Here is a 13,074-nt window from a genome sequence, read left to right on the forward strand (position 1 = left end):
GACCTGCCCTGCCTGCAGTATGCAAATTAGCCGCCATCTTTGTTGGCAGTTAATTTGCATATTGCGCTGATTAGCCAATGGGAGGCGTAGCAAAGGTACGGTCAATTACCATGTTTGTCTATTATTAGATAGGATAGTTCAGGCTTTGACCTCTACCTTGATCCCTACCTAGTCCATAGCCTGTTCTATTAGCAGCTCTGCCCCCACAAATGTGTCTGGAAAAAACAAGTTTGAGGACTGCCTTACTTAGCCTGTGGCAGAGGAGAAAGATTATAGCAGCGGTTCTCAACCTGTGGATCGCGACCCCTTTGGGGGTCGAATGACCCTTTCACAGGGGTCGCCTAAGACCATCAGAAAACACATATATAATTACATATTATTTTGTGATTAATCACTATTATGATCAATTTGTAACAATGAAAATACATCCTGCACATCAGATATTTACATTATGATTCATAACAGTAGCAAAATTATAGTTATGAAGTAGCAACAAAAATAATTTTATGGTTGGGGGTCACCACAACATGAGGAACTGTATTAAAGGGTCGCGGCATTAGGAAGGTTGAGAACCACTGGATTATAGGTAGAGGGGGACATCAGTCAAGCCCCTGTCTCTGCAGAGGTGTGACCTCCCTCTTCTGGTCTTTGGGTGGGTCTCCCCAGACAGGAAGGGAACAGTTGGTTTACTCAGCACACTGTGAAATTCAGGAGGTGCCTGAGGCCAAGTTAGGCAAATTCTGTTCAACAAAGATTGACTGAGTCTCAACAATGGGCCAGGCACTTTGCTGGGTTAGGATACATTAAGTCACATTCCTTAGAAGAGAAGATAAGCACTTCAATTGCTAGTTACCTACAGTGTGGTAAGTGCCTCAAGAGCTAGAGGCCTGAGTGTATTGTTTAGAGTGAGAGGGCTCAACAGGAGAAAGCGGGGAAGGAAGGTAGGAATAAGGTGCTTTTTCATAAGGGTGCTGATTTGAAGGAAACAATCCAGATTAGGGAAAGGAATAATAACTCAGTCTCAGTGAGGGTTTCTGGCAGAAGGGAAGCATCTTCAAGAGTAGAGTTCTTCAACTGTAGTGTAGGTGAGGTCAAATACCTCTTTATCCAGAATGGTGGAGGAAGGAGGGAACGTGGGCAAAAAGCAGTCAGAAAAAGTTCCAAGATCCGTAACAGTGTGGAGGGAAAGGGTCCTGTGAAATGCTAATTACTGCTTTTTCTTGGCAGCTTTTCTGGAAATTGTGATGACAGCTGGTGGTGGGGGAAAAAAAAATCACTGAAATCACTAGTGACCACACAGTCATTTCCCTGCTTCTAGGTGGCTGGCTACCACCTGAGCCATTCCAGATGGCAGGCTGCTGTGGACTTTTTCCCCCGCTTGCTCATTTAATAAAGTGAAGTTTGTGTGTGTGTGTGTGTGTGTGTGTGTATTCTGAAGGTAGGAGGGAGGGAGGAAGGAAGAGAGGAAGAGAAAGGTTCATTTTCCAAGAGCCATGAATAAGCAAGCCACATCCTCTACATTAACCAGACAGCTTCTTGCAGCATAAAACGCCATGGACAGGAGACTCAGCCAGCAGAGAGATCCAGTTTCTGCTTTCAGATCTGGTCCAACTTACTGTGAGCTTTGGAAATTCACAACCTATCTGGACATCCACTTTCTCATTTGTGTTGTGAGAATCATAAATTCTTGTCTCTCAATATTGTGAAAAATGAAAGAAAGGAGTAAGAAATAAACATTTAAATGGCTCAGGAAATAGCACTTTGTAGAGATATACTTTATTGTCTTTAATAATTTCTTAGACTGTTCCAAAAAAGTAAAAAGGACGTAGCTGATACACTGTTTTTCTAACTGGATGCTGAGTGTTGCTCAGGGGACCTCTCTTGAGTAACTTCCTCCTCTTAATTGGGACAGAAATTCTGGCCATTGACTAACATAGACGGGGCAAGATAGACCTTAATTGTTCTACAACTTCTGGTTCTTGATAGACTCCACTTAAGCATTTGGTTTTATCTTCAAAGCTAAATCATTAATACATGGGCTAGTTTTAATGAAGAGCATACTTAAGAAGAAATATGTATAATGCAAAATGAAAGAAAAGGCAAGAACAAAAATCCACTGATGAACACAAGTGGCCAGAAAATCTGGAAACATAGGTGAACAACCATAACTGAAGGCTTATGAATATTACAATATCATATATTCTATGTTCAATAACATTGCATGATATGGTCAATATAATGTCCCTCATTAGAAATGCTTAGTTAATGTGATGCATCAACCTACAGGGCATACAGTGCTACAGAGTTTCTATCAATTCCTGCAAATGAATCTGTGATGCTTTGCCTCATATAACTTAGCTTTAATTTTCATTTCCACTGAACAAACCTATATAGCCCAGAAGAAGTAATCAAGGGAGTTCAATCTGTAAAAAATAAGCTATTATGTATGTCTCCAGACTTTATGGCTATCTTGTAGCTTTCACAGAGATGGACATAGAGAATAGATGCAATTAAAACACCAAAGAATCCAGAGAAAGATAGAGGGGGAAAGTAGTGTTATGGGTTCAATCAGTGAGATAGACCACCGACTCAGAATTTAAATTTAAGAGCCTTTATTAAGCTGGCCAGCTGACTACAGTGCGTACCTTCAGTAAGGGGCTTCGCAGCCTGCAGTGCCGACCAAGGGTACAGAAAAATCCTTTATTGCAAAATCTACATAATGTTTAAAAAAAAAACTACAAAGCATTTCATTAGCTGTTCCTTAGAAGTTCACAAGAACAAAGGGGAGGTAAACGGAGTCACACCTGGCTGGGTTGAATCATAATACATTGTTTTCTGAGACAATCTAGCAATTTTTCTCTGTCACAATCTCGGACCCCGGACCCGGTAACCTTTCCATACCTCAGTCCCTCCCCCTAGCACATTCCGTAACCCTTTCATGCCTCAGTCCCTCACCCTAGCACAGTAGAAACACAAAAGTTGCAACATAGGAACAAAATTGGGTGGAGTGGAATATTCAAATCCAGGGCAGGAGGGAGGGGAACGGAGGAGGAGGGAGGGAGAGGGAGGAAGAGAGAGAGATCCTCTGGAAAATAATGCAACATATCAGGGGGAAAGGATAGTCAGGATGGAAAGGTATGTAAGAAAAAAAACACATTTTTAAGGAGAATTTTCTAAACTTCACAAACTGTTGAATGTAGCCCTTATTGGCCAAAGCTGATGGAGGCAAGTATAATAACTTTTTCTACAGAAAATTAGTAGAAAAAAAAATAATTTAAGAGCTAGAAAGAACTGCAAAGAATATCTAATACAACATCTAAGCTTTTTATTCCTTTTTAAAAATGTATTTTCCAATTATAGTAACATACAATATGTTAGTTTCGGGTGTACAGCATTATAACCTTTGACATTTATATAACTTACTCCAACACTTAATTTTATAGATGAAGAAACTAAGGCACTGGGAGGTTCCAGAGATAGATAAAGAATTTGGGTGGCATTTTTGGAAAGTCAGGAGATTCTGAGAATCATCAAGAGCGAACACTGTCTTTTAATAGTTCTTAATATTTAAGTGAAACAGGTGATGGAAACTCCACTGCTCTTAAGTGGGCCATGCTATGCACCATCTGTTAGCGATGAGCTACATAGGAACTCAAGCTCTATTCCTCCTAGACTTGTTCCATTCTTTGGGTTAAATTACATCAGCGCTGGAATTCACAGAGAGAATGGGAAGACCGAGTCTTGAGGAGGAAAGAGTGCCTGCTCTGAATCAGACTGACTTGGGTTTGTTCTGGCACTGGCTCTGCCAGTTACTAGCCACTGAGATCCCAGGCAGGTCATTTAATTCACGCATTTTTCAGTTTTCCAAAATGAAAATAATAACATATATTCCATGTAGTACCTGGGGGAATAAGTGAAAGAATACTTAGTGTAAAGTGCATAGCAATTCACCAAAGCAATACATATGGCCAAAATGAAAAAGGAAATTATTCTGAGCCAGAAATCAAAGAAATGGAAAGTAACCAGCAATGAGCTATCACTTTCACCTACCAAATCAAGATGAAAAGAAAATGAAGCTAACAATGCTGGACGGTGTGGAAGCAGATGTCCTTATATATTGCTAAAAGGAATGTAAATTGTAAATTGGTACATTCCTGGAGGTCAGTTTGGCAATGTGTTTTTAGAGCCTTAAAAAATGTTCACACGCTTTGATCCAGAGTTTTACTTCTAGATACTTAGCCTAAGAAAACAATCAAATGTGTGTGTGTGGGGGGGAAGAGCTATCATATCTATCTGTCTATAAGTTTGTTCTTAATATGATAGGAAGAAATATAGTAAGTATGAGTTTTCATAACCTTCCTCTCGCTCACAAACATTTATAAATAAGAAAGTGGATAAATAAATTGCAATACAGTCCTCTTTCAAGCTGGGACTGAGCCATGGGCATCTCTTGGGACATCTGGCACAAGTGCCACAAAACTGTGGGCAAGAGAAAGTCCTACCACAAGGAGTGAAAATATGAGCTTAGTTTTGGCCCTGCTAACAACACCCAGATAGGCCCCACTGTATACACATGCTAGTCTGCGTGCCAGTAGGCAGCAAGAAATACTGTGCCTTGAGGCTGAATGTGGACAACTTCTCCTGGGGCTTCAGTGTTGTACCCGCAAAACAAGAATTATTGGTGTCTATATGCATCCAACCACGAACTGGTCCTCACCATGACCCTCGTAAAAAAACTGCATCATGCTCATTGCCAGCACACTGTACCGACCGACAGTGGTACGAGTCCCACTAGGCAATGCCCCTGCACTGCAAGAAGGGGACCAAGCTGACTCCTGAAGAGACAGAGATTTTAATGATCAAAGAAAATTCAAAAGAAATACGATGAAAGGAAAAAGAATGCCCAAATCAGCAGTCTTCTAGAGGTGGACTTCCAGCAAGGCAAGTCTCTTGCATGCATCGCTCCAAAACCAGGTCACTGTTGCCAAGTGGATGGCTGTGTGCTAGAGGCAAGGAGCTGGGGTTTTACCAAGGAAAATCAAGGCCTGGAAAGGCAAATAAATCCTCCTCCCTCCTATCTTAGCTCATGTAATAAAGGTGTTTATTCTTCTCTAAAAGTTGCATATAGTCCTAAAATACTACTCAGCAATATGAAAGAATGAACTACTGATACACCCAACATGTGTAGATCAAAACCATCCTATATAATAAAACCCTAATATGCAAATTGACCAAACGGCGAAAGGACTGGTCACTATGACATACACTGACCATCAGGGGGCAGACAGTCAACGCATTGAGCATCTGCCACCCAAGATGGAGGCAACCAGAAGCAGCAATCGGGGGGGCAAGGCCAGCCAGCAGGCGGCACCAGGCCGCCAGCCAAGGCAGGTGCCAGTAGGCCCCCCCCATCACCCTGCCCGCTGGTCACCCCGCAGAGGGAGGCGATGTGGCAGCGGGGGATGGGGCTGGCCAGCGGGCGGCGCCAGGCTGCGAGCCAAGGCAGGTGCCAGCGGGGGCCCCCCCATCACTCTGCCTGCCGGTTGCCCCACAGATGGCCAATTGCCGGCCAGGTCTAGGAACCCTACCCTATATATTGGGAAGAGTCTCTTAGAGATAAAAATTAAAACCTGGCAAGGCTACTCTAACACTGAAAACACCGGATGATGCAGCAATGCCATGCATGGACTCTGGCTTGCACTTTTTGTGATCAGCCCTGATTCTGACCCTATAACTGTGTGACAAAGCCAATTACTTAACTTCTCTCTGCTTCAGTTTTTCCACCCATAAGATGGGGAAAATGGTACTACTGCCTCAGAAGGATCATGCTATGAACTACTTTTTATAATCAGGGCAAAAAATGTAGCTGCCCATACAACAGCAAGATGCCTTTTACCTGTATGAAAAGTATGGTCACTGGTACACGCAGTGTCCAGGATTGTGAGAGGGATGTCCGACTGCCGGATTAGGCCCGACATCTACTGAGGGGTCCTGTATTGCAAGAGGACGCAAGCCGGGCTGAGAGTCTGCACTCCCCCCCGCCCCACCCCGTGCACAAATTTCATGCACTGGGCCTCTAGTGTTGTATATAAAAGAAGACACATACACTCAAGAGTAGTACACAGTAGCAATAAATGTTTAAAAAACAGGTTGGAAGAGATGATTTTTTTAAAGGACCAAATTATTCATAATTATGAAAAGATTTCCTTCTCCTGAGTAATGTTAAAATGTGAGGTTCTTTTGAGAAACTCCTTATGAAAATCCTGTGAATTTTTATTCTTCACAGTAGTTTTTTTTCCTTCCCCATTAAAATGGTTAAGCTTTACTAGTAATATCTACAGGAGTGGCAGAATCAGGTCTATAATGTCTGACTACATCATTTTCAGGTGAGTGAAAATACTGAAAGTATATTAATATAGCAACAGGTGTGAGAGAAAGAAATAAAAAACTATCATTGGTTTCCCAGTGTGGTAGATTAGCATTTGGCTGCTACTCCATATAATCTTGCCAACATCACTCTCAAAGCAATTTCTCTTATAAAATATGGCACAATCACCACCCTATTTTGAACATGGATATTTAATCTCAGAAAAAGTATTCAAAGCATTTGAAATATCTGACGAGACAAGTTGATTTTTTAATGGAGCCAGTTGACATTAAACTATGCTGTTTTCCACTAAGATTAATACCTTGGGGTGTACGAAAATTAGAAGAAAGTCCTTGAAGGTGTTTCATAGCCTAAAAAAATAAACATGCCCAGCCAGTGTGGCTCAGTGGTTGAATATTGACCAAGGAACCAAGAAATCCTTTGTTAGATTCCTGGTCAGGGCACATGCCCAGGTTGTGGGCTCAATCCCCAGGAGGGGGCATGCAGGAGAGAGCTGATCCATGTCTCTCTTTCACTTATGTTTCTGTCTACCCCTCTTCCTTCCTCTCTCTTTAAAATCAATAAAAAACATATTTTAAAAAACCTAAACATGACAGAATGCCAATCAACTCTCAAGAAAAAGTTTCACAAACACACAAAGCTATTTTCTTTTCTTTCTTTCTTTTTTTAAAGAATAGTTTATTGCCGAAGCCGGTTTGGCTCATTGGATAGAGCATCGGCCTACGAACTGAAGGGTCCCAGGTTCGATTCCGGTCAAGGGCATGTGCCTGGGTTGCGGGCACATCCCCAGTGGGAGATGTGCAGGAGGCAGCTGATCGATGTTTCTCTCTCATCGATGTTTCTGACTCTCTATCTCTCTCCCTTCCTCTCTGTGAAAAATCAATAAAATATATTTAAAAAAAAAAAAAGAATAGTTTATTGTTTTTTTTTTTTAAAATCCTCCCCCAAGGATATTTTCCCATTGATTTTTAGAGAGAATGGAAGAGAGAGGGAAAGACAAAGAGAAACATCAATGTGAGAGAAACACATTGTTTGGTTGCCTCCTGCACTTGCCCTGACCAGGGCCCTGGCCGGGGAAGAGCCTGCAACTGAGGTACATGCCCTTGACCGCAATCGAACCCGGGACCTTTTAGGCTGCAGGCTGACGCTCTATCCACTGAGTCAAAATGATTAGGACCACACAAAGCTATTTTAAAATTCCCTTTTATATAACCAAACAGTTCCAAAGCCATTGGCTGCCATCTTCAAAATCTGAAAGCAGACTACTGGTGGGGTTGCCAGATTTAGGTAATACAAATACAGGATGTTCAATAAAATTTGAGTCTCAGATAAACAATGAATAGTTTTTAGTATAAGTATACCCCCCAAATATTGCATATTTTTAGTATGAGCATGTCCTATGAAATATTTGAGCCATATTTATACTAAAAAACTATTTATTGTTTACCTGAAAATCAAATTTAACTAGGTATCCTGTACTTAGGGGAGAATTACTTGGTCTACTTCGTAGAACAAGAGGCCCCAATCTGGCTGATGAGAATATGTCTTAAGGGTTACAACATGGAATGAAAGGTTAGCAATGGCCATGGTAAGAGAAAAATTGAACCTTTCTTCTGCTCCATGGGTTTCTACTCTCTCTTTCACACCAAAAAATACTTTGAAAAACATTTAAATGTGTTTCCATTTATTTAGAGTTGTAATGGATTAGTTGTACTAAATAAAGAGGATACTTCAATAGGATCTGTAGGGTTTGTTTGTGTAGGGGCTAAGAGCCCAGGACTAACCTAGAGAACTTGTTTCTCTTGCTAGGTTTGCTAATCTTAGTGAGGTATGAACAGACCTGATTTTGTAAAGCAGTTGGAGGACTTCAAATTTGCTTCATGAAAACGTATTTTTTTTTTTCTAATGAAGTTCTTCCCCCACCTCTTTCACTAAGGGATTATCCCCATGGTTCTGTTTGATAGGACTCGTCATACTACTGGTATGTCAGATCGCCAAGGTGGAAGCCTGCTTCTAATGGAGGCTGGAGTATTCGTGCTCCAGAGGTGGGTTCAGAACAGCAATACTGCTCTGAGTCTGTGTTCAGCACTCATGGAGAGAGCATTCTTTTCAGCATCAGCTGATGTTCTGCAGCGTGGGATTCTATTACCTTCATTTGAGCTGCCTGGTTATTCTAGCAATCAGATCTTTCTGTCTCCTTCCTGTTACCGGGCCTTGACACCAGCTATCATGTGCCCTCCTTGCTTTGACTCCCAGGTACACAATTCTTCTTTCATTTTCTTTAAACTCAAATGTTGGAATATTGGGATTTCTAGGACAGGTACATGGCTATGACAAAGGTGGGGAATAATGTGAAACCAGGACTGTCTGATAAAATCTAGGGCAAGTAATCCCACTAATATATCAACACCTGTCCTCTGACAGTTACCTACAACTGCAAGGATAGGAGTCAGAAATTCTACTCATCATGGCTTTTGTCACAACTCTGCAGTTAACCTTGGGAAAATTACTGCTTCTATCTCTGCTCTGTGTCAGTTTCTGGTCCTCTTTTACTTGAAGCCCCCTAGAACAATAATAAAAAAGAACAAAGCAAAAGGAACTCATTTTCACTTATTATGCCTACCCTTAAAATTTAAGTTTGAATCCTAGTATTTGTAATATGGCATATTGGACTTCTCTGTCCCTTTACCAGGAAAGGGGGGGGGGGTTATGGAAAACAAAGGCCTTAAAAGAAATTACTGCCCTAGCCAGTTTGGCTCAGTGGATAGAGCGTCAGCCTGCAGACTGAAGGGTCCCGGGTTGGATTCTGGTCAAGGACACATGCCCGGGTTGCAGGGTCAGTCCCCAGTGTGGGCCGTGTAGGAGGCAGCCGATCGATGGTTCTCTCTCATCATTGATATGTCTCTCTCTCTCCCTCTCCATTCCCCTCTGAAATCAATAAAAATATATTAAAAAAAGAAAGTGATTTACTCCATCAGACAGTAAGAATAACACTTTCTGTAAAATAGTGACTTTTTCCTCTCCTCTTTAATTCCTTTGATTCTGTCACCTTCCATTCCACATATTGATATCCTTTTACATTGAGATGAGACAGTAATGAATCACTTTGGCAAAAGTACATAGATGTTTCCTGATATAGAATTTCTAAAACTGTGGCTCCCACATCATAGTTACTGTATGTTTGGGGCAAGAAAAATATAAATCCCTCTTGAATGTTTGAATTGTGCCTGTTTGCCTAAAGAATTTTGTCTTTTTTTTGGCCTGCCCTAATTCCTGATGTCAGGTCCCTAGGGTATCTGTGCTATGTCTCATTCTCAGTGAATGTATATTTTATACAGTGTGATCACACTTTGAACTAAAATAGACCATACTAGAAATCTGAGGGTACAGCTTCCCAGGACCAAAGAATATAAGCAGTTTGAATTGCTTTTTGTCTCTGGCTTCTTCTTGAGTCAGTTCACAATATAGAGATGTTACCATTTAGGTGGTGTTGTTTTTTAAGTCACCAGATCCCAAAGGCTAGCCTCCATACTAGAGACTATTCCCTAGAAAATGCAGAATATCTGAAAATGAAAGGTTCCTCAATGCTTACCTTAAGTTTCTCTTCAGCTTCAGTATGATTAGTTTATTGGGGACAAGATGACTTTTGGCTCAGTCCTGTGCATCAGCAGGCCATAAGCCAATTTTATAGCTTCTCCTACACTTTTTAAATGTTTATTAATCTTGATTCATATGCAAATCAGGGAAGCTGGAAGTGGAAGATTTTCATCCTCTGTTATTTAAGATATGTGGCTAAAACTCCAACGCAAATTGCTCTCATAAAATCACACCCTGTATAAAAAAAAAAAAATCACAACCTGTACGACGTGATTTGACCAAGTTGGCAGGCCTTAATGTCTTAGGTCTCTTTTCTGCACCCCACCCTTAACCTAGGGTTGGCCAGAGGTTGAAAACTATTCTCTTTGCTAGGCTTAATTGAGTGAGAACTAATTCTGATGTAAATTCTTGCTGTCAGGAATTTCAAAAGCAAACAGAAATAGAGCCAAGGGTAGAGAAACTGAGGCCATCTGACTGTTGGCAAGCTTCTAAGATTTCTAATCCTCTTGCCTACCCTACTGGTCTGGTTCAGCCTGAGCCCTCACTTATTTATTTATTTATTTTTTGGATTTGAAGTCAAGGCAACATCAATGCTAAGTCAATTCCAGCATGCTAGCTCCCAAATACTGTAACCTTTAAAAACTTGGGATTCCACAAGAAATGTAGCAGCATTCCAGAGACCCACGCATCAGACACAGACATATGCATTCTTGCCTGCAGCAAGGGGGTGTTGGCTTTGCTCCCTAACTCACTTTCTACAAGATTCTAGTGACTAACCCTTCTTAAGAGGGCATAGCCAAACAGGTTCATCTCAATTTAAAGATCACCAGCAAAGGGCCTGGCTTTAGTCATGTAGTTGCCAGTCACTTGGGATTGGTAAATAATCTCGGGGTAGTGGTTGTGAAAAAGGAAGCAGAAGTACTGAAATAAAAAGGGAGGGGCGAAGGGGCTAGAAAGGAAGTAAGACAGGTGGAAATGCATGACTTTTTCAACTTCCTGATGGAAAGATACCAAAAGAAATAAAATTCTTCCAACTCTGAGAACCTTTCTTTGGCCATATTTGGATGTATATGCCATATTGCCAACTTCAAATATATATATATATATATATATATATATATATATATACACACACACACACACACACATACATACATATACAGATATATACACACATATCATCTGATATATATAGTTGTTATTCATCTGTATAGGATACATTTTATTTATTTATTTACCTACTTATTAAAGATTTTTAAATTATTTTTTAGAGAGAGGAAGGAAGAGGGAGAGAGAGAGAGAGAGAAACAATGATGTGAGAGTATAACATGATCTGCTGCCTCCTGCATGATCAAGCCCAAAACCTGAGCAGCTAGCTGCCTTGACTTGGAATAAACTGGCAACCCTTCAGTGCACAGGACATGTCCAACCAACTGAACCACACCAGCCAGGGCTAAAGCATATGGAATTAATCTACTTCCCTTTCATGAAGAACACAGGATAGGTAGGCAACATTCCATCTACTCTCCACATTTCCAACGGTCATCCCAACAGCCATTTAAAGTTACAGAGAAGGAAGCAGAAGGTTGGGATCTTATGGCATCAGCTTCCTATGGATTGCTCTCCAACTTTTTGTGTTCCTGGTTTTTGGAACCTCTTTACCATCTTCCGCATGTAAGATTCATATTAGTGGAATTATAGTTTTAATTTCCACGCTTGACATTGACATTGAAGGCCACACTTTCTAAGTCAGGGAGGCTAAGTAGTAACAGCAATGTTTTGTTTTTGATCTAATGTGGTGGGTTTTATAACAGTTTTCCAAACTCTTCCACATCTTTCTTTTCCCCTTTCAATGTTTTACAGCTAGTGTGTCTTTCCCTTCTGCCTGAATATATATAGATATATTTTATTGATTTGAGAGAGAGAGAGGAAGGGACGGAGGGAGGGAGGGAGGGAGAGAGAGAGAGAGAGAGAGAGAAACATCGATTTGTTGTTTGACTTATTTATGCATTCATTGGTTGATTCTTGTAAGTGCACTGACCGGAGACTGAACCCAACACCTTGGTGTATCAGGACGATACTCTAACCAACTGAGCAACTGGCCAGGGCTTGCCCAAATATTTTGGCTTCCTAACCCAACTCCTTTATATTCTCTTTGCTTTGAAACATTTCTTTCAATGATTTACATTTGCTTTTCCAGTATATATCCTCTACACCAACTCACTATCCACAGCTTGCTATGAAGACCACTCTAATATTGAGAACAATATAGTTTGTTATGAGAAGCCCCCAAACCACAGGTAAAATAATACCTTTTTTGTAAAAAAAAAAAAAAAATGCATTATGCACCTTACTTGCTTTACCAATGGGGAAACGGAAGCAGAGAAATTAATAAGATTTGATCTAGGTCATAGACAAGTCACTGATAATATTCAAACTATGAGATCAGACTCTCAGACTAGTGCTTGAAAGCTAAAGACAAAAAGTGCCTAAGATGAGGATTATCTTGATTCATTTTTAACTTTTTATTAAAGTATACAACTTGCATAGGTTTTTCATTTGCAGATCTTCAAGGGCTTCTAAATAGAGATGCCTAGAAATCTGTTATTGGTAGGACTTACAACTTTTTGACACATTACTGATTTTCCCACTCCTCCTGAAATACCATGGAGGGAAATGAATTTCTTTTTTTAAAATCAAAGACTGTTTATTGGACCTAATATTATCATATTATACTATCGGGTATCCACCATAATTTTATTTTATATTTGAAACATCTTTATTGAAATATAACTCACATACCATAAAATTCACCCATGTAATGGTTTGGGGCAAATTCACAGAGCTATGCAACAACCATCACAATCTAAGTACAGAACATGTTCAACTTTCATTCTTTTTTGGGGGAGGGGGTTCAATTATAGTTGACAGTCAATATTATTTTATATTAGTTTCAGGTGTATAGCATAGTGGTTATGCAATCATATACTTCACAAAGTGTTTCCTCTGATATTTCCGCACTCACCTGGCACCATATATAGTTATTACAATATTATTTTTTTTTTTTTTAAATATATTTTATTGATTTT

The 13,074-nt window shown here is 40.3% G+C and overlaps 1 long non-coding RNA gene across 1 annotated transcript in view; it reads right to left on the reverse strand.

Moving 5' to 3' along the window:
* LOC106725361 overlaps positions 1-13,074 on the reverse strand; it is a 21,890-nt gene that overhangs the window by 5,516 nt on the left and 3,300 nt on the right. The window contains exon 2 of the long non-coding RNA XR_001361239.1: positions 9,981-10,219. This is a non-coding gene — a long non-coding RNA (uncharacterized LOC106725361). The remainder of the gene's footprint in view (positions 1-9,980; positions 10,220-13,074) is intronic.

This window comes from Myotis brandtii, unplaced genomic scaffold (assembly GCF_000412655.1).
Source record: "Myotis brandtii unplaced genomic scaffold, ASM41265v1 scaffold157, whole genome shotgun sequence".
NCBI lineage: Eukaryota > Metazoa > Chordata > Mammalia > Chiroptera > Vespertilionidae > Myotis > Myotis brandtii.